The 19,060-nt window shown below is 43.9% G+C and overlaps 1 protein-coding gene across 3 annotated transcripts in view; it reads left to right on the forward strand.

Annotated features, from left to right (window-relative positions):
• The first annotated feature begins 82 nt into the window (after nt 1-82).
• The window catches only part of TRAF5 (TNF receptor associated factor 5), a 36,522-nt gene continuing 17,544 nt past the window's right edge, over nt 83-19,060 (forward strand). Inside the window, exon 1 of one of the 3 annotated variants that reach the window (XM_028724717.2) lies at nt 83-6,189. The gene's annotated coding sequence lies outside the window, so the exon portion shown is untranslated. The other 2 variants (XM_028724716.2, XM_028724718.2) reach the window with 2 other exon arrangements.

The raw sequence follows: 19,060 nt of genomic DNA on the forward strand, positions 1-19,060 counted from the left end.
CCCTTTCAATTAACAAATTGAAATACCATATTCTTGATAGGTAATATTACCATTTTAATACAATACCTTTAAAGAACCAGAGCCTTATACATTGTGATGTGAGAGACAGTACATACTGTATATAGCTTTAGAGTCATGATCCCATAATTCAGAGAGGCTGGGAGCTTGGAGACTAGACACACTACTTTTAACACAGATGCAGTTAACGTATGTAATAGCAGAGGGTAAGAACAAATGAATCCTGCGATATCAGGCCAAAGGCCCATCTAGTCTATCATTCTCACAAAGGAGTACCTGAGTGCAAAAGTGCTCTCACTTGTGACTGCCAGCAACTGCTAATCAGTTGGCACTGCTGCTGGACAGTGGAGACAAACCTGCCCATTGCACCTACTAGCCATTGATGGTCTTCCCCATGAATTTGTCTGATCTTTTCAAGCCATCCAAATTGGTGGCCATCACTACTACGTGGAGCAAATTCCATAGTTCAACTATGTGCTGTGTGAATAAGTACTTTCTCTTGTCTGTCCTGAATCTTTCAACATTCAGTTTCCTTGATTGGCCTCAATTACAGTGGTACCTCGGGTTACAAACGGCTCGGGTTACAAACACTTCGGGTTACTGACTCCGCTAACCCGGAACTTTACCTCAGGATGAGAACAGAAATTGTGCGGCGGTGGCAGCAGGAGGCCCCATTAGCTAAAGTGATACCTCAGGTTAAGAACAGACCTCTGGAATGAATTAAGTACGTAACCAGAGGTACCACTGTACAGTGGTACCTCAGGTTACATACGCTTCAGGTTACAGACTCCGATAACCCAGATATAGTTCTTCAGGTTAAGAACTTTGCTTCAGGATAAGAACAGAAATCGTGTTCCGGTGGCGCAGCGGCAGCAGGAGGCCCCATTCGCTAAAGTGGTGCTTCAAGTTAAGAACAGTTTTAGGTTAAGAACAGACCTCCGGAACGAAGTAAGTACTTAACCCGAGGTACCACTGTACTAGTATGTCTATCCACTTTCTCCACAAAATCCCATAATTTTATACTTCTATCATGTCCCCTCTTACCTTGTCTCTAAAAAGCCCCAAATATTTTAACCTTTTCTCTTTAGATAGAATTGTAGAGTTGGAAGGGTCTCCTAGTCCAACTCCCTGCAATTCAGGAATTGCCCAGCGTGGGGCTTGAATCCACGATCCTGAGATTAAGAGTCTCATGTTCTACGTTCAATCTCCTTGATCTTTTTGGTTGCCCTTTTCCAACTCTACAATATCCTTTGAGGTGAGAAGACGTCTGCAGTGTTCCAGCTGCAGTCCATAGTTTTGTAATGCATTAAGATTTGGCAGCTTTATTTTCAGCCGCTTTCCTAATGACCCCTAGCCTATGCATGCACACTCAGAAGGAAATTCCATTGAGTTCAATGGCACTTACTCCCTGGTGCATGTGCATAGGACTGCAGCCTTTATTTTCAGAACTACTACGTGACTTAAAAAGAACAATCTTTTTACTTAACTTACTTAAACACAGCGGGACTTCCTTACAAATAAATATAAGCCCGAACAGCAGGCTAGAGAACCTCAGGCCCAGGGATTCAGTGAGGCCCCCATCTCAAGGCTACTCTGGCTTTGCCCCTCACCAGCCCTGCTCCACACCGCCTTGGAGTGCTTTGTCTAGCTGGAATGTGTCTTTGAACTGTGACAAGAGTCTCCTGGTTGAAGAGATTTATGTATATAGAAGCCCCTTGATGTTTATGTGCCTAGAATGTACTGTACGTACAAGTCAAATCTTATCACTTTTGCCTCTGGCCACATGCAGCCCTGGCAGGCTGTCCGTGGAAGGTTGCCCCCAAAGGGAATGTGCCCTAACTTAGCACAAGACCTCTATCACTTCCTGTGGTGGAAGTTATTAGTTTCTATGCTACCCTTCATCTGAAGATCACAGCGGTTTGCAATATAGAAACACAAAAATCCATGCCATAATAAAACAAAAAAATATCCCACCCCGGTTTAAAAGGCTATATAGATGGTTTAATTAACTAAAGGCCTGGGAGATATTTTTGCCTGGTGCCTAAATATAACAATGAAGGTGCCTGGTAAGCCTCCCTTGCTGGGCAGGGGTAGACTTTGGCAACATGCCACCCTGAACAAGGTCCCCACCCTGAATATTATTTTCACAATAATTCGTTACTTTTTTAATGAATCTTCTCAGCAAATATGGGTTTAAATGTAAATGCATATGTATAAATATGGGTTTTGTTGTTTTGCACCCCTTAAATCCGGCGTTGTCAAGGGAGAGCCGTCCACAAGCTGGAGCCAACGCCAAAAAGGCCCTTTTCCTGTGCTGCCACCCTCCGGACCTCTGGCGAAGGAGGCACACGAAGAAGGGCCTCCGATGAGGATCGCAGAGTGCGAGCGGGTCAGTTCCTATTTAAACGTGCCTTGCTATATGCTTTATATTCTGCTGGCTCAGAAGGCCCAGCCAGTGCAGCGCTGTGTTCTCCTGCCGTCGCAACAGATGCAAAGGAGCAACTCGCAAGCAGGACGCGAGCGCAAGTGCGCGGTGTGTTTTCTTTTTTTAAAAAAAAAAAATATTAATTTTCCAACACATAATAAAAACAATACAATACACAATACACAAAACAAACAAACACATAAACACGTATAATTTCAAAACCTTCTTTTCATAAATCTTATTTCACCGACTTCCCCATACCTCCCCTTTCTGCATCCCTGTTTCAGCATTTCTTCAGCAAGTCCTCATTTAATTTAACTGATTACTCATTATTTACCTCCTTCTCTCTTACGTAAAAATCATTTACAACTGTAATCCTCTTTTTCCTATACCCTTGACATTTTAGCATTCATTAATTTTGCAACAATTCTTAAGATACATTTTAAAATTCTTCCAATCATTCTCCACCGTCTCTTTTCCCTGGTCGTGGATTCTGCCTGTCATCTCGGCCACTCCCATGTAGTCAATCACCTTCGTCTGCCATTCTTCCAACGTGGGTAGTTCTTGTGTCTTCCAATACTTTGCTATAAGAACCCTTGCTGCTGTAGTAGCATACATAAAAAACGTCCTATCTCTTTTTGACACCAATTGGCCGACCATGCCCAGGAGAAAGGCCTCTGGTTTCTTGTGAAAGGTACATTTAAGTACCTTCTTTATTTCATTATAAATCATTTCCCAGAAGGCCTTAATCCTCGGGCACGTCCACCAAAGATGATAAAAGGTACCTTCAGTTTCATTACATTTCCAGCATTTATTATTGGGCAAATGATAAATTTTTGCAAGCTTGACTGGGGTCATGTACCACCTGTAAATCATTTTCATAATATTCTCTCTTAAGGCATTACATGCCGTGAACTTTATACCGGTGGTCCATAACTGTTCCCAGTCTGCAAACATAATATTGTGCCCAATGTCTTGTGCCCATTTAATCATAGCTGATTTAACTGTTTCATCTTGTGTATTCCATTCCAGCAACAAGTTATACATTCTTGACAAAATCTTAGTATTGGGTTCTAACAATTCTGTTTCTAATTTTGATCTCTCCACCTGGAAGCCGATTTTTTTGTCTTGTTTAAACACCTCCATTATTTGAAAATAATGGAGCCAATCTCGCACTTTAGACTTCAATTTCTCATAGCTCTGTAATTTCACTTTATCACCCTCTTGTTCTAAAATTTCTCCATATCTTGGCCATTTAGATTCCATATTAAGTTTTTTCACCTCCTTAGCTTCCATTGGCGACAGCCACCTTGGGGTTTTATTTTCCAGCAAATCTTTATAACGAATCCAAACACTATATAATGATTTCCTAACAATATGGTTTTTAAAACCTTTATGGGTTTTTACCTTGTCATACCATATATATGCATGTCAACCGAATCTGTTATCGAACCCTTCCAGATCTAAAATGTCTGTATTCTCAAGAAGTAGCCAATCTTTCAGCCAGCAGAAAGCTGCCGATTCATAATACAGTCTTAACCCCCCTCTTTCTTTTGCATCCGTTAGTATCTTAAATTTTATTCTGGGCTTTTTGCCCTGCCAGACAAATTTAGATATGTCTTTCTGCCACTTCCTGAAACAGTCCATTTTGTCCACAATCTGCAATGTCTGAAACAAAAATAACATTCTAGGCAAAACATTCATCTTGATAACAGCAATTCGACCTAACAAGGAAAGTCTCAAGTTTGACCATATTTCTAGATCTTTCTTTACTTCTGTCCAACATTTATCATAGTTATCTTTAAATAAGTTCACATTCTTAGATGTCAAATTAATCCCCAAGTATTTCACTTTCTTTGCCACCATTAATCCCGTTTCACACTGAAACCTCTCTTTTTCCGCATTTGTTAATTTTTTCTCCAGAACTTTAGTTTTTTGCTTGTTCAACTTAAATCCTGCTACTTGACCAAATACTCAACTCATGTTCATCCAACTTTTTACAGACTGGTATTAAATTTTCCTGAGTGGTTTCGGCAATAACTTTAGCTTCTTCGGCAATCTTTCGAGTTGTAACATTTTCTTCAACCAATTTGTTTATAGCTTCTGTGTTAGATGCAATACTTTTTGTATTCAAGTCAAGCTTTGCTGAAAGTTCTTTCAACTGTTTAGAATTTTCTGCATCCTGCTTTGTCAGGGCTTCCAAAGATTCATTTATTTTAACTAATGCTTGTGTCACAGGATCCATGTGTGTGATTGTTACTTTTTCCTGGCCAGCTGCTCCTGCTGGCACTGTACTTGATAGTGAGCCCCTTTTCTTTTGTGCTGCTTTGCTCTTAGCTCTTCTTGTTATCTCTTCTGCTGGGCCACTCATATCCCAGCCAAGGTCGTTCCCACAGAAGCTACTTTTAGATGGAAAGTTCCACTTATGATCTACTTTGCAACTGTTTCCCCTCAATCCTCTAGAGGGGGTAATCCAAAGTAGCCAGACAACAAAGGAAACAAAGTCTCAAACAAAGTTCATAACAGCAATCTTCCAATGTATCTCTTTAAGTGTCAATAACAGGGCTATCAATGTGTAACTTTCAATAAATTCTTGGCTTTAAGCAAATCTCAAAGACAGTTCTCAGTCCAGGTACCTTACTTAGGCAGCCCGCTACAGGGGAATTGAGGCGGCAGATAGTGTTTTCATTTCCCACTGCCGTGCAGGTTCTCCACAGCCACCTTTCTTCTCCCCCTGCTCCTGCTTGCAGAAGGGATTTCCACTCCAACGTCAGGGTTAAATTACTTTTCAAATTGTTATCATAGATTGCAGCTTTATACTTTCATTGCTTAAGTTGTCATGCAGTCCGGGAAAGGCAGACTTCCTTAATTTTCACCTTCCCGTTTTCGGCCAAATTTTCAAAAGAGAATTCTTTTTTTGTAAGTCCCAGTAAGCTTTTAAATCCTACTCACGGGTATCCAGTTCAAATCCAATTTTCAGGAAGGAATCGGCGCTCTCCGATCCTGGCGACGCGGCTTCACTCCACGAGCTGGGTAGCGACTCTCAGCACCGCGAGCACACCCGCTGCCACTCCGGAGCCTTTAAAAAGGCTCCTTTGCAGTAGAGGGGGGCGCAAAAGGTGCCCGCCGAGTCTCCTTGTCCACAGGCTTCCGTGCCTGTGATTTTAGGGGTCTCCGCTTCGCCGTAGCGGTCAGACGCGAACTCGCAGAGCAGACCCCCTCCAGAGCTCGGAGGGAGATCCGCCATAGATCGCTGGCGCCGACCGGAAGCGTGCGCGGTGCGTTTTCCTCCCTCGGGATTCCCATCCGCGGTTCCTCAAAAGGCACACTCGGGAAGAAAGCGCATCCATATCGCCCTGGAAATCGCGCTGGCTTGAGAGAATAACAAGAACAGGGCAGATTCGGTTTCCAGGCTGTAGCCACTTTGGGGCAGGGGAAGGAGGCTACCTTGGGAAAGCCCCTTCCACTCTACCCCGCTCCTCTTCCCAGAAGGCAGCGTGACTCGTTCAGTTGCCATGAAACTGAAAGCCCCGGCGAGGAGGCGCGAGAGGGGGCGGCTGGCGGGGAAAGAGGAGGCCTGCTCTCGTCTCGGGAAACCGCGAGGCCTTTCCATGCACCTCCATCTCCCAAGCGGCTCGGCAGCAGGAAAAAGTTCCCTCCGCCCGGCCGGGCTGCGGGAGGAAGGCGCTCCGCTCCCCGGGAACTACGCGGAGGCGCGCGCGCAGCTGCCTTGGCCGGCCGCCCCGGTAAGTCGGAGGGAGGCGAGTCCAGCCGGCCGCCGTTCTGCGCACCGGGGTGTAAGCGCCGTGCAACTTAACGGCACTTACTTCCGAGTAAACACGGCCGGGGAAGGGAGGCGGGCGGGCGGGTTGGCTGGAGCTCGTGCGCCTTTGTCCCCTGAAGGCACCCGCGCGTGTAGGGAGACAAAAGAACAGCAGGGCATGCAAGGAACGTGCGAAAGGCCGGGACACGTGTACCCCGCCCACCACTCGCACCCGAAGGCAGTCGCCCTCTGAGGCGGAATAACAAAAGCTGCCCAAGGCATTCCGGCAGGAGAGGGGAGTGGTTCTTCCTGGGCGGTACAAAATAAAGGATATGCAGGCGGCGACCCACACGCGCAAAAGCCCCGACCAGAGGGAGCTGCCTGGCTCAACCCAGCGGTAGGGCCGGCCCCGCGTGGGCGCCTACGTCAGCCCCGCGCCCCTCCCCGGCCCGCCGGGTTTGCTCCCCACGTGCTCCTGAGACGGAGCTCAGCCTTTCCTCCGTTGCTATTGGCTTGCTTGGAGTCGACTAGAACAGCTGCTTGGGCGGACCCGGAGCGCTGCGTGAGTAAGTGCCTCAGTCTTGGGTTTCTCTCGAGAGGCGCGGAGAGGCTGCGGTGGAGGGACGGAAAGCGGGCGGGAGCTTGTGTGGCCTTTGAACCCCCCCCCCCAGACGAGGACCTGAGAGGGGGCGGCACAGGTGAGTCAGGGTGGTGCTGTAGTTAGAGAATGGCCGGGAGTGGGTATTATTACCCAGCTATATGGCTTGCCTTTTAATTTAGTGTTCTGTTGCTGCCGGATGAGCTAGTGTCCGTTTGCTGTGAATGCTTTGCATACAGCGTTCATGTCAATGCATAGCTGTCAACTTTCAGATTTGGAAATAACGGATCAGCAGCCTCGAAAATAAGGGATCAGCTGCCTCACCTGTCCCGGGAGGGTCTACGGGATATCTAACAATCTGGGATAGCAGCAGGAAGCAGCGGGGAACGGTGCTGGAATAAGGGAATTTCCCACCAAAAAAAGGGGAGGTTGACAGCTATGTGGCATAGCTAATTTTGTATGTTTAGGTAGAAGCAAGCCCTATAGAACTTGGGTTATTCCCTCAAGGGGGGGGGTAGTGCTAAAATTGCACGCATGTGGTCTAATCTGACTCAGAAGTAAAAGCCCTTTAGGGTCAGTGGTACCTCCTCCCGTGTAAGTGTACTTAGATTTTGGTCTGGGCCAGAAACAGTTAAATAAACTTGTTTCTGACACAGGCGTTTGTTTGCACTGTCCCCCTTTTTCTGTGCAAGGGAACCTGACAGTTGCTCAAAATGGTGGGTGTGAAGGCACCCTGCTCAAGGAACAAAAGCACTTTAGGAAGTTTGGAGGCTTTTCTGAAAAGAAAGGGAGAGAAAAAGTCATCATCTTTATCCACCATGTCTGTGAGAGAAGTCTGAGCTGCCCAGTGGAATTCTGTACATGTCTCCTCAGAAGCAAGTCCTGAGTTTAGTGGGACTGATCCTCAGCAAACTGAATATATCAGATTGCAGTAAAGGAATAACCCTTTATGTGGTGAGGAGGTGATGTGGCCCCAAAGACAGATTAAAATAAATTTCTAGAACCCTATGCAGAGATTTGATTTCTCTGTATAATCTCTGTGGAGCCATAACTATTTGTGTCGTTTGTTGTTGCTTTGTACACCTGAGGTTGGAGTTATTGGGCTCTGAGAGAATCTGCTCTTGTCCTTCTTCTCCACATGGCAGTAATTGCTTTATGAAAGTGAAATGTCATCTGTGTGGTGAATAGGCTTGTATGCTGAGTTCTCTCCCGGTGATGCAGAAAATCTTGGGAAAGATGGCATTGTGCTAGTAGGCAGGAGGACTTGGAATAACTTTATCTTTTTAGCTTTTGTAGACTCGTTTCTCAGTGGGCTCAACAATGTTAAAATATCACAGTGCGATCCTACTATATATGTAGTAAGTCCCTGGGGCTTGCTGAGGCCATGTAAATGGGCACAGAGCTGCAGCCCTAACCTTGGTTCTGTTGAAAAGTGCCCACCTCCGTGTATAAAATAACATAAATGAAAAATGCATTGAGGCATGCTGTTAATTATATATAAAGCTGAACATTCAAACTAGCACAGTCTTCCGGATCATGTTATAAGGTCTGTGCAATTCACATGCTGCATTTTTTTTTTTCCTTTTTCAAATCCAAATGCACTGTAATTTACTGAATATTGCAAATGGGGCTTTGTGAGATTCAAGGGGAATAGGACCAGTGGCATCAATTAAAAAACCCCAGAGAGCAAGAAGCCAATGACATCTGCTGTGAATGTTTCTTGACAAATTAGGCTCATGTTGCAGATGGGGGGAAATCTCTGAAACCATTAGGTTGCTGTTTTTTGTGTACACCTAAATATGGTATTTGTACTGGATTATAGTCATTCAGAAAATATTAAAGACTTTATGGCCATTGGCTGTCTCTGTCTGTGGTTAGCACTTGCATTTCTTCCAGGAGACAAGAATCAGTATTAACTTCTGATGACAGAAGGGTACATGAAGGAATTCATCTACTTTGGGAATGCATAAGCCGTAAATAAAGCAAGTCCAGAATAGATTGTGCTGTAATGGAAAATCTGTAATTTTCTTTATCAAATCAAGATGCTTGTGGTACTGCATATAGATATGAGGGTTTGAAGTTAGCACACTGAGATGGGGAAATAAGGTCCCTGAGTACCGGCGGTTCACACACTCTGAATCCCTGGGCAGCAGTGTTACTTCGTATAGGAAAAGGCTATATATACATCTACTTTTGGTAAACAGACTCTATAAATGGAGCTCACCATCAGTCAAATAAATTCAGTGTGTCATTACCCTCCTCCCTCAAATAAGGAGCTGTTTGCAGCTCAAAATGCATTGGAGCTCTTTAAAGGGTTTCAATAAAAAGCTATTTCCTGCTCTTGCTTTGAGTTGTTTTCTCCTACATTGGTAAATGAAAGTCTGTAATCTTAGTAGCAGATCGTGGCTCTCATGGGGTGAGGCATTGCAGGTTAGATGAGAGCGTCCGGACTCTAGTGAGGCATGCAGTGTCGTGTAATAGTTAGAGTGCCGGGCTAAAACCTGTGAGGGACACGGGTTCAAATCCCCACTTGACCATTAAGCTCAGTGGGTGACCTTGAGCCAGACACTGCCTCTCAGACTAAGCTAACTCACAGAGCTCCTTGGAGAGAAAGGTGAGATGGAAATGCAAATTATTATTTTTTTAAGAGGGAGCGGGTGGCGCTGTGGTCTAAACCGCTGAGCCTCTTGGGCTTGCTGGTCAGAAGGTTGGCAGTTCGAATCCCGCAACGGGGTGAGCTCCTATTGCTCTGTCCCAGCTCCTGCCAACCTAGCAGTTTGAAAGCACAACAGTGCAAGTAGATAAATAGATACCGCTGCAGCGGGAAGGTAAACAGCGTTTCCGTGTACTCTGGTTTCCGTCACGGTGTTCTGTTGCGCCAGAAGCGGTTTCTTCATGCTGGCCACATGAGCCGGAAAGCTGTCTGTGGACAAACACCGGCTCCCTCGGCCTGAAAGCGAGATGAGCGCCACAACCCCAGAGTTGCCTTTGACTGGAGTTAACCATCCAGGATTCCTTTACCTTTATCTTTTTACCTTTTACCACTTTTCACCATATAGAAAACAGTGCTCAGTATAATTCAATTGTCAGCTGCTTGAGAACATAGTTGACTTTTTTGCGTGCTTCCATCCTGTATTAAATTTTTATTTAATAACTACTTCAGTGTCATAGATATTGGTGGGTGAAACATCTGCATTGCTGTTTGGGGAATCATAAGATTTAGTCCAATATGTAAATTTTGCTATGCATTGTCTGCCATTTACAGCTTTGCATTATATTACTTTTACCACATCGTAACTAATTTAAACATGTGCTTTCCTCTGCTTCAGACAGGTTTACTCATTTTCATTGAATCCATTCTTCTTGTAATAAAGACTGGAGAAGTATGTGTAAATAAAACGTTTCCAAGATGAGCATTTTAAAAAAGAAAATTGTGTAATACCAATCTCTTGTATGAAATGCTTAAGATAAAGTGATGAGTTTACAGGAACCTAGATCCAAAATCTGGTGGGAGGAACATTAAAATCAAGAAATCGTGGAGAAAAAAATATTTTCTCTCTCTCTTTCTGCTGCCTTCACTTAAAGAAGTCAGAGAGACAATAAATGTACATGGGTGGTATTTTTGTGATGTAATTGGTACTGTTTCTTGAAGCAATAGAGCTTTGAAGTAAGTATCGCTGAAACAAATACTGCTTGCTTAACACTAATGGACTGAGCAGATAACTGTAAGTGAAGCCTGTGGGTGAGCCTGAGATAACTGATACCGTCATACCAAGTAGTGGGAGAAGCTTGATCATCAAGTAAGAACCTTAAAGATAATGCTTGTGTGCTTATTTTGGTCATGACCTCTACCCACTTATTACTGTAAAACAGTGAAAACTTCACAACACATGGAGCACATAGAGTTGAGATTCATATAAATTAAATGAAGCTCTATAAGAGAGGTGATGAATAGATGAAGAGGGACCTGAGTGAGAGCAGACCAGAGTGGGTTTTCCTCAAGGTGTGAGGCTAAGGAAGGGGAAGCTGGGAAGACTGCTACTTATTTGTACAGTGGTACAGGGTTAAAGACGCTTCAGGTTACAGACTCCGCTAACCCAGAAATAGTACCTCAGGTTAAGAACAGTTTCAGGTTAATAACGGACCTCCAGAACAAATTAAGTCCTTAACCCGAGGTATCACTGTATGTGGATTGAAGATTAAGAGGAAAGCTATGACAGAGGGCTCTGTGCTTTATTGACGCTGGTGGCACTGTGGTCTAAACCGTTGCTCTGTCCCAGCTCCTGCCAACATAGCTGTTTGAAAGCATGCCAGTGCAAGTAGATAAGGTAAACGGCGTTTCCATGCGCTCTGGTTTCTGTCACGGTGTTCCATTGCACCAGAAGCGATTTCGTCATGCTGGCCACATGAGCCGGAAAGCTATCTGTGGACACATGCCTGCTCCCTTGGCCTGAAAGCGAGATGAGCATCACAAGTTGCCCTTGACTGGACTGGACTTAACCATCCATGGGTCCTTTACCTTTACCCTTTTATATGCTTTATTATGATGATGATGATTACTATTATTATTGGTGTTACTTTTAATGTTTCTTATCTCTCTCTGTTATTTTTCCCTTTCTTTTCTTGTTCTGTCTTTTTCATCTTTTTGATTATGTTTGTTCTAGATACTATTATATTGTATTGTGAAAACCGTAATGAAAAATTGGGGGGGGGGGAGAGATTCATATGAAACAACAGAATAAAGGTATACAGGAGATAAGCAACAATTGGGGTACTCGTAACCTTTTAATATATTTTAATGCTTGATGCATCTAGTAGTAACATTTGAGACTTAAGCTAATGGCATCATTTTATGTGCCTCGTTCTGATGTTTTCCTCCCCCTGCCCACCCACTGACAAACTGAAAATAGCAGTACTTCTAAACTGGGGGTGTGGGTTCATTTTAAAAACGAACTTCTGAAGAAAGTCAGTAATGAAGCAGTAATGGATGGTTTGTAGTTGACCAAGGTATAATAAACAGGAACTGCTCCACTGTTCCTTGACAGGTGGTTGTCTTTCAGAGTTTCTTTTACAGCTTGCTTTTTTTTTTTTAAACCAACATAAAGACTCATAATTATGGTGCTGTGACTAAAACCATTGTATGAAATGGAGTAATCTTGAGAGAATAAAAAAGAATCAAGTAAGTCTTTTGGAGGAAACTGTGTTCATTGTAGGAAGAACTGTGAGTACCTATCGAACCCCTGAAGGGAATAACTAAAGATGTATTGTTCCTGATGAAGAATAGGAAAGGGGGAAAATGCATTGTTTCAAACGTTTTTAGTATGAAACATTCTAGGGGCATGGTTGACTGATTTCTGCTCTCCAGTGTTTTAATAGCCTTTAGTCATATTCATCAGTATTATTTTTCTAGAAAAAGAGGCCCGGAGCTCACCATAAACACCTCCCTCGTTCTCTTAGAATGGCAATGGCGCCCACTTGAGAGTTGCCGGAAGAGAGTTCCGGCTGGAAAAAAGACCTGATATTGATTGATTTAGGATGTTCCAGGTGCTCACAGTTCAGGGTGTGATAGTTAAATAAGGCAAAAAGTAATGTGTGAACAGGTTCGGATTTTTTAGGATGCTTAACCATTACTCAGGAACAATGTGTGATACGGTATTTGGTGTTAGTCAGACTTGGAGCAGGCCTGTTGAAATGAATCAACAAGTCAATTGCTCTCAGTGAGTCTACTCTGAATATTACTAAAATATATTAACTCAGTTTTGTAATATAATGCCTGTAGATTGCCAGATTATATTTCAAGAGCACACATCTTCAAGCTCATGGTTTTTCTTATAGAATGGCTTTAGATCTAACATATATGCAGAGTTTTCCAGGATATAAGCTCTCCTGTAGAGGGTTCCTCTTTTCCTTTATCTTTCCACCATAAATACAGGCTTGATCCAGCTCAAACTAAGTGTGTACAGGTTCCCGCCCCCCCCCCAAAAAAACTTATGTGGGGGACACGTTCTGGGTGCCCGTGCACATAAGCAAAAATTGCACAAGTAGCAAGCACTCTCTGAACATCCTTTAAATGCTACCTCTGCCGCTCTCCCTACAATCTGAACCAAAAATATTGTATCCAAAAATACCCATAACTAGAATTGAACCTCTGGGGCAGGTTGGAGGACACTTGGAAAAGCGGCTGTTGCTGTGCTGCCATGCACATCAGCTGTTAAGCAGAGAGGCAGCCTAAACAAGGCCCCGCTGCGCCTCCAGTCTCTTCAAGTCCTCTCTGTCTTCACTGACATCCTCGTAGGGCTCCGTCAGGACTCTCCAGCACTCTTCTGCCATTTCCAGGTTTGAACTGAATGAATTATTTCCTAGTGTCGTGTGTGTATACGCAGTAGCAACCTTGGTGTGTGTGTGTGTGTGTGTGTGTGTGTGTGTGTGTGTGTAACACCTGTGCTTGTATTGCTCACATGGAAATCAAACCAGACTTCAGTGCACTCAGAATTGGTTTTCTTGTTCTTTGAGCTTACTCATCTTGGTATCCATTTATTACAACCATGGGTTCATTTGAGGTAAAGTAAAGCGAATCAGAATGATCGAGATTAGAGCTTTCTGCCAATAGGAAAGTGATTTCTGTGAACTGCCCTGAGACCTCCAAGTACAGTGGTGCCTCGCAAGACGAAAATAATCCGTTCCGCGAGTCTCTTTGTCTAGCGGTTTCTTCGTCTTGCGAAGCAACCCGCTTAGCGGATTAGCGCTATTAGCGGCTTAAAGGTAAAGGTACCCCTGCCCATACGGGCCAGTCTTGCCAGACTCTAGGGTTGTGCGCTCATCTCACTCTATAGGCCGGGACCAGCGCTGTCCGCAGACACTTCCGGGTCACGTGGCCAGCGTGACAAGCTGCATCTGGCAAGCCAGCACAGCACACGGAACGCCGTTTACCTTCCCGCTGGTAAGCGGTCCCTATTTATCTACTTGCACCCAAAGGTGCTTTCGAACTGCTAGGTTGGCAGGTGCTGGGACCGAATGACGGGAGCACACCCCGCCGCGGGGATTCAAACCGCCGACCTTTCGATCGGCAAGTCCTAGACGCTGAGGCTTTAACCCACAGTGCCACCTATTAGCGGCTTAGCGGCTATTAAAGGCTTAGCGGCTTAGCGGCTAAAAGGCTATTAGCGGCTTAGCGGCTTAGAAAAGGGGGGGGGAGCGAAAAAAAATCGCAAGACTCGCAAGACGTTTTCGTCTTGCGAAGCAAGCCCATAGGGAAAATCGTCTTGCGAAGCAACTAAAAAACGGAAAACCCTTTCGTCTAGCGGGTTTTTTGACTTGTGAGGCATTCGTCTTGTGGGGCACCACTGTATAGGGCGTTATATAAACCCATTAAATATTAATAATAATTCACCTGTCTGGCTTAGCCAGTCTTCACAGCCTTCTCCTTTGCATGAGGATTTTGTCTGGGGTCTGTCTCCCTTCTGGTTTGCTTATCAGGTGAACAGAGCAGGAGCAACGTAGGAAGGTGTGTCTAGGATGGGGGTCAGCAACCTTTTTCAGCCATGGGCCGGTCCACTGTCCCTGAGACCATGTGGTGGGCCAGACTATATATTTTGGGGGGAGGGTGAACGAATTCCTTTGCCCCACAAATAACCTAGAGATGCATTTTAAATAAAAGGACATTCTGCTCATGTAAAAACACGCTGATTCCCGGACCATCCATGGGCTGGATTGAGAAGGCGATTGGGCCAGATCCGGCCCCCGGGCCTTGGGTTGCATACCCCTGGTCTAGGAGAAGGAGACAGGGTTAAGTACGCCGAAGTATGAAGAATGAACCTGTCAACCCCGTGTGCAGCCCTGTGGAAAAGTTAAGAGATTAGGAAATGGGCTGAAAATAAACAGCTAGTATCATAATTCGGCTATACAAGTCTATGGTTTGTCCAGACTTGGGATGCTGTGTTCATTTACAGCTGCCATACCTATAAAAAGATATTGTGGAGCTGGGGAAAATGCAGAAAAGGACAACTCTCCTATGAGGGAAGGTTACCATGTCTGGAGCTTTTGGGGGGAGGACGGGGGGATATGTTAGAGATGTGGGAAATTATACACATGGTGTGGAGAAAACGAGTAGGAAGAAGTCGCCCTCTCATAACACCAGAGCATGGAGTCATCCAATTGAAAGCCCTTTTTAGAAATGCAAATATGCTTCTACAGTCTGGAAAATATTTGACAAATTTTTATGGCTTCCTTGGTAAAGAGCTATCTTTAATTGTTTATACTTGGTCAGGATGCTAGATGAGTACATGCAGTTCTGTATATCAAATTGGTGTGTGCTTTTATGCCATCTTCTTGCAGCTTGCCTAAAAAGGGAGAAATACGATTAAAACCTATTTAAGATGCAGAATGGAAGCACCAAGCAATCTGCAAAGGGAGACAAATGTGCAAATTAAAAGCTTAAATGAAAGTTTGTTTGATTTTAAACACCTCAATAGCTTTCCTAAAGTTTTAAAGATGGGGGAATACTGATATTCAAAACTCTGAGTGAGAGATAGCATAGGGGGTTTTGAACACAGGTCTCATCCCTTGTTAAGTAGACCCTACCAGCCTAGTAGTACTCTTACACTGTATTGATCAATAACATTTTTAGACTACGCTGCTTAAGTGCCCTCCTACTTGAATGCTACATTTACTTTTTGGCTTCTTACAAAGTTAAAACACCATTCTCTCTAGACTTCATACCATGATATTGGGGTCTCCATTATCCCTTTCAGGCTGATTGTGTGCCTTTGTCATTCGTTATAAACAAAGACTATTGTTGAATACTATTTTTGTAATCCGCACCTGACGGTTGTTCAGAAATCCACATGTTCTTGATTTCACATCTGTGCCAGTAATCATTTCCATCTCCGTCCCTACTGATGCAGCACACTGTGTGCAAACCAAGTCTTGTCTGTTTCCTTCCTATTTCCTTTGATTAAAGTCTGCAAGGCACTGATAGCAGTAGGATACATTGGAAGGTAAACAACTTAAATGATTACTACCTGTTTCTCATTTGTCCAGATTTATTGGACCCAGACCCTGTTTAATCCCTGGGGCTTTCCCTGGGGCTCTTCTCAGAAGAGGAGACATTTATTGGCAGTGTGCCTAGATATGAATTTTTTTGAAAGGTTTCCCATAAAGTGCTTCGCTGTGGGTGAAATTGACTGGGACAGCAGTTCTCAATCTTTTTCTCCCCGTGGACCTCTTGGAAATTGCTGTGTGCCTTGGTGAATCACTTAAAGCTTTTGTCTTCAATGCCAGCATCATCAGCAAGCCAGCAGCATATTATGAGAATTGCAGGGTCTAGGCCAGGCTGCTGAAAAGAGGTATTTAGGAGGAAATTGATAGACTGCACTACTACTGTATTATGAAAATGATCTCTCTCGACGCCGACCCTCCCTCCCCCAGATGGTGCAAAAAAGGATCACGGGACCTATCTAGCCTCTTCCATAAATCCAGCCCAGCAGTGGTCAAAACTTCCTGAGATCTCCATTGTCAGAAAAGAAAAGAGCAGGGGCAAGGATGGATTTACCTGATAGTTATGGTGACCACTGTTCACTATAGCAGCTTGCCCTAAAATATGAGGAGAGAGACTAGAGGTGCCTTTTGAAAACAAGGAATACTAGGGAAACCTTTGAACCTGGAAGGAAAAGGTTCTTGGCAGATTGACTTGCAGAAACAAATTTTCTTTTGGGCCTGCCTAGATGCTTAGTCTTCAGAGGCCAAGTAGATAAATAGGTACCGCTCTGGCGGGAAGGTAAACAGCATTTCCGTGTCCAGCTCTGGTTCGCCAGAAGCGGCTTAGTCATGCTGGCCACATGACCCGGAAGCTGTATGCCGGCTCCCTTGGCCAATAAAGCGAGATGGGCGCCGCAACCCCAGAGTCGGCCACAACTGGACCTAATGGTCAGGGGTCCCTTTACCTTTAAATGCTTAGTACAAAAATTCAAGCCTGACCTTGGAGGCTTGCTAAAGCAATACAAACTTTTGCACAAGTCCACCTTTTCTGAATTCTCATGCCATCGTCATCTTTTCGTTCTAACTTTTTAATGGTGCTTTTCTTGAACTTTATTTTTATTTTTAATTCTGCAAGTAGCCTTACTGCTTTGCACTTGCTATTTACTACTCTGAGTTCATGGGGAAAGTGGATTATTAATTTATTCATTTTAAAATCAGTGTAATGACGACCACTGTAACTGAGAATAATACAAAAGTGACAAACAAATCAAATAATTGTTGGTTACTTTTTTAAATAAAAAAACCCACACACAATTTAATACAATAATGCAATGTCTCCTTTACAAGAAGTATCATAGCACCTCAATGTAGGAACTTACTTACAGACTTATCCTCTTACCCTACTTAGAGAATAACTCTAAAGCCAACAGAGAAACATGTGGATTCCCATTAACAAAAACACTTTTTCCTGATATACCTGGCCTGCAGTAGAAGGGGCAGTTGCATGCATGACACCACGCACTGAGGTGCAATTCAAATGCATGTCAGATTGCTCATATGACAGCTTTGCCAAATCACTGTTTGCTGGATTAGTGGTACACTAGATGCTAATTTTGATTTGTGCGTCTGAACCATATGAAAGATTACGCAATTTAAAAAAACAACAGTTATTCTTCCCTTGGGAAATCATGGTTTCAAAAATATATAATTATTGGCAATGAAGACGTAGTCCCCTGGTTTTCATTAGTTAGTCCAAACCTTTACTTAGGATAGTAAACCCAGTTTATATTCTGCCAGCTTGAATATGTTCAGGGCTGCCACTGCAAATTTCTCTTTCATATCTTTGTAAAAAAAAAAAAAGGTAAAGGTAAAGGATTCATGGACGGTTAAGTCCAGTCAAAGGTGACTATGGGGTTGCGGCACTCATCTTGCTTTCAGGACGAGGGAGCCGGTGTTTGTCCACAGACAGCTTTCCTGGTCACGTGGCCAGCAGGACTAAACCGCTTCTGGTGCAACGGAACACAGTGACAGAAGCCAGAGCGCACGGAAACGGCATTTACCTTCTCACCGCAGCGGTACCTATTTATCTACTTGCACTGGCGTGCTTTCAAGTTCACTCTGTCGCAAGCCCAAGAGGCTCAGTGGTTTAGACCACAGCGCCACCTGCATCCCTATATCTTTGTACCACCCTTGAGTTGTGTAGGAAGGAACGCTCTCACCCTTCCAGTCATCCACACGTTTCGCTTTCTCTGTGCTGTCCCTTTTTGACAAAGTAGAATTCACATAAAAGACAAAAATATCCTGTTTTCAGATTCTCAGCAATCAAGTTATTTTAGAATAAAGGCACACCAAATTTCAGCATTCTGCCTGTGCAAGTTTCTTAACAGTTTTGACATTTCCAAGAATGAGTCATTCCTAAATATCTTCAGTGTGTTCAGCTGTTATGCAAGGCACCACAGAATTTCAGGCTGTTCACACTTACCCGGAAGAAAACCCCCGTAAGCACACTGGGGTTGACTTTTGAGTAAACGTGCATATGATTATATGGTAAGTTTCTGAATGCTGTATATGTTCAACTCCCAATTAAGTGCAAGTTCCTTGCATTTCTATAAAAGGTTATATATATATATATATATATATATATATATATATGCTTTCGTAGATTTTCACGGGTATAGGTATGCAGGTTTTGGTGTCCTCGGGTGTCTTCCCGTGTAAAAGTTGGGGTGTCTAGGCGACGTTTCGACGAGGTCTCACTCGTCATCTTCAGGCTGGTGCTTTCGGCTTCTTGTTACTGGAACAGAGCAGGATCTCAGTGTTTGAGTTCCTATAAATACTGTTGAGGGGTGTGGTGTATAGCCTCCAACCCCTCCTTGGAGGCTATACACCACACCCCTCAACAGTATTTATAGGAACTCAAACACTGAGATCCTGCTCTGTTCCAGTAACAAGAAGCCGAAAGCACCAGCCTGAAGATGACGAGTGAGACCTCGTCGAAACGTCGCCTAGACACCCCAACTTTTACACGGGAAGACACCCGAGGACACCAAAACCTGCATATATATATATATATATATATAAACAAAGGGAAACAAAAACTGAAATACCAAAAACAGAGAAGTCCTTACATAAAAGAAAACAAGAACTGTGCAGTAATTGGAGCAAGAAAATGTTTTCTTATGTTGGTATGCTCTCTCATCTTAAACTCTGTGCACAACTCTTATGGGAATACTTAATACCATCATTAATTTAAAAATGTAGCTCCAACATGAAGCTCCTT

Source organism: Podarcis muralis, chromosome 3, assembly GCF_964188315.1.
Source record: "Podarcis muralis chromosome 3, rPodMur119.hap1.1, whole genome shotgun sequence".
In the NCBI taxonomy this organism is placed as follows: domain Eukaryota; kingdom Metazoa; phylum Chordata; class Lepidosauria; order Squamata; family Lacertidae; genus Podarcis; species Podarcis muralis.